This window comes from Protopterus annectens, chromosome 1.part1 (genome assembly GCF_019279795.1).
Source record: "Protopterus annectens isolate FY-2018-M chromosome 1.part1, PAN1.0, whole genome shotgun sequence".
In the NCBI taxonomy this organism is placed as follows: Eukaryota; Metazoa; Chordata; order Ceratodontiformes; family Protopteridae; genus Protopterus; species Protopterus annectens.
The window spans coordinates 1,653,359,593-1,653,363,136 of NC_056726.1; positions in this window are offsets into that span (position 1 = coordinate 1,653,359,593).

A 3,544-nucleotide genomic window follows, 5' to 3' on the forward strand; every position below is an offset into this window, starting at 1 on the left:
ATTCGTAAACAGTATTTATATACGATGCTGCTACATGTAAGCTATACTGACAAGTCTACAAATGTGCCAAGGCATACAATAATGCACCCTTTGTGTTTTGCAATCCAATAGTGCAACTAGCAGTTGGGCAAATGGTAACAGATAGGAAATAGATAGGGAATAGATGTGGAAGAGGACCCACCTCTCAGACTATAAGGGTACCGACTGTGTGGTGCATACAGTGTGACTTAACAATACATTTTACAGAGCCACCAAATATACTTGTATGTTTATTATATGTGTGTGTGTGTGTGTGTGTGTGTGTGTGTGTGTGTGTGTGTGTGTGTGTGTGTGTGTGTGTGTGTGTGTGTGTGTGTGAGATCTTATGTGTATGCATGCAAGGAGTTATGAGGCGTGTGCATGGTGCAGATAGCATCACCTACCTGGGTTGTTATGAGGCATGAAACAAAAGGGGTCATATTTAGAGTTCTTGACTAGGCTGCAAAGTCTATACTGTATATCCAAGTGCTTTATTGCTTTTATAAACTGGGCATCTTGTTTTACAGCTTGCATTTTACATTTAGCAGTTTACATTTATTGTTTTATAGTGCATTTTAATGTAAAATTGTTCATGTGTCCGTTTAAGTTATCAATAGTTGTACATGTTGTGACATCTTAACTGGATGCAGAATGAAAACAAAAAAGGCATGCAACCTCTAGGGGATTTGAACTCACAACTTTCATTACATTAAGTATTTTATTTACATGTTGAGCTACAGCAGCAGTCAGCCTCAAGCCTTCTTAGAAATAAAAAGTAATTGTGTGCCACATACTTGCAGAATGAAAGAATAAAATACATAACAAGGATCTGTCAGAATACCAGCTTTGTGATCTAAACTCATCCAAAATCATAGTTAATGGTATAATATTTTGCATAGAGAATGCTTAAAAATATACTGTCACAGCCAGTTTCATCTGTGTCTGCTGTTAGGCAATCATAATCAGCTCAGTTGTGCTGCTAGTTATGGAAAAGGCCAATATAACGTGCATGATAGGGCTTGTACATAACAGCTGTAGATGTGAATCATGGCAGGCTATCCCCTTGCTATACAGTAGCAGTGTTCATCAGTTGCACGTGGGCATTGACTGTGCTCCTTGTGGTCCACCATTCACATTAGGAGCAGAAAAGTGACTTGGAAGTAATGTATGGGCATGAGTAACCTAACACTCTAAGCAGCCCTTCCTTGTTCTGGTTTCAAGACTACCTATCCAACCACCAGCAAGCAGTTAAGTGGAATAATTCCCTCTTCCCCCCTTCTCCCAGTAATAGTAGGTGTACCACAGGGATCCATTCTGGGACCCCTACTATTTAATATCTTTACAAAGACTCTCCACACTACCACCCAGCAAGATAGAATAGCCCAGTATGCAGATTATACTACACTGATCTGCTCAGCCCCCACACTCCAAACACTCCAGACTAAAACCCAAGAGGCCTTCTCCAATATTGAAAACTAGTTAAAAAACTCACAACTATGTCTTTTTACTATATACTGTTTTTAGGCACTGTGGTTTCTTAATGACTTGATTCAATTTACAAGGCATTAATTGTTTTATGCATTTAAGCTGAGAAACTGTCTGTTTGGATATAGTCTGATGAAGCGACCACAGATGTCGTGAAAGTGCTTACCTTTAGCTCTTCAATAGCATTTTGCATCGAGGCATCATTGTGTTTATCCTGAACTGTCATGGTGGTTTGGCTCTGCTCTTCTGTTGATATGATATGGAGTCAAACTGGAGTTTTTTGAGATGGTCAGCATAGGGCATCTATTTGAGGCCGGTAGTCATCTTTGTGAGGTACTTCTGTGGCCTTTCCAGCTGTTGTAGATGTCTTGGGAGGTACATTTCAAAAGGGGTGTTGTACTCTATAATGGGTTTAATGAGTGATGAGTAGATAGGAACAATGACATCTTTTTTCCTGGATGAGAACTCTTTCGTGATGAGGTGTGCCATGTAGAAGGATTTCCTGACCACCGTGGTGATGTGATTATCAAAGGATAGACTACTGTCCACCTGTGTCCCAAGATCTTTAATCACACCTTCGGTGTTAAGTAGACTGCTGCCTATGTGGTAGTTCATTGTTACACAGAATTTACCAAAGGGGATGACAATGCACGTTTTTGGCATTGAGCTTGAGGCCATGGATCTAACACCAGGCATCTGTCTCAGTGAGGCCCTTCTGTAGGTTGCCCACATTGTATGGGGTCTCGACTATGGCCCCTAGTTTGCAGTCATCTGTGAACTTCATTAGCCAGAGACCTTCTGTGTTAGCCTGTACTTCACAGAAGTAGATACCAAACAAGCGAGGACCCAGGACCGAACCCTGTGGTACTCCATTTGTCACTGGTTTGAAGTCACATTTGAAGTGTGCAACTTTTACAGTGTGAGTTCTGCCAGTGAGTCAGTTTGCAACCCATCTTGTGACATAGGGATTTATACCTAGATTAGTGAGTTGATCTATAATTCCAGAATGAGGGATGATGTTGAAAGCCTTGGGGAGGTCAAGATAGGTTGTGTGAACCACCTTACCCTCGTCTACAGTTTTGCTGACTGCCTCAAAGTAGTCAACTAGGATCAGGAGACATGATCTACCTATCAAAAACCCGATCTGGGTGGGGTACAGAGTTTGGAGGTTACCAATGTCTTTGCTTATAAGTTCCATGAGGATACGTTCCATGGCCTTCCATACCAGGCTTGTCAGGCTTATAGGGCGATAGTTCCCGGGGTCTGTGGTGGTTCCCCCTTTGTGGAGTGGGATAACTGTTGCTGTGTGCCATTCAGTGGGCACAAAGCCTGATGTGAGGCTATGATTGAACATGCTACTTTGGTGGGGAGCCAGTTCATTCTGAAGTTCATATAAAGCACAGCTTGGGATGTTGTCCGGTCCCATGGATGCTGTGTTCTTGGCTTTAGAGAGTGCAGTTTTTACCTGTGTAGTTGTGATTACAGGTACTCTGGATTCTTCTGGTATAGATATGGCCCCTTTAGGTGGTGACAGAGGGGTAAAGTAAGTACTGAACCTATCTGCCAGGATGTTGGCAATATCAGTTGGTTCTGTAATTTTCTTGCCATTGTGGTGTAACTCAGAGCAGATCTGGGTGTTGCCATTGAGATTCTTGACATAGCTATAGAATGCTTTGTGGCTGTCCTTAGAATCAGTGGCAATTTTGTTTTCATAACTAGCTTTGGAGGCTTTTTATGAGGGTTCTCAGCTTCTTACTGAGGGCGAGCAGGAAGCTCCTCTACTCATGGGATTTTACTCTTTTTAGCAACAGTTTCTTCCTTCTGTTATAGAGTTTGTTTATGGCAGGGGACCACCAGAGTGGCTTCTATTTTTGGAGGATAGCATCTTGGTTCTGTTAGAGGTAGCACAATCCATGTACTTGCTTAAGTGCTTATAGAAGCATTTGTGTAGGATTCAGCAGCCGTAACTGTATTGTCCATCTGCATGGGTGTCATGAGGTTTGCCACTTCTGTCTTAAGAAGCATGAGGTTAGCTTTGGAA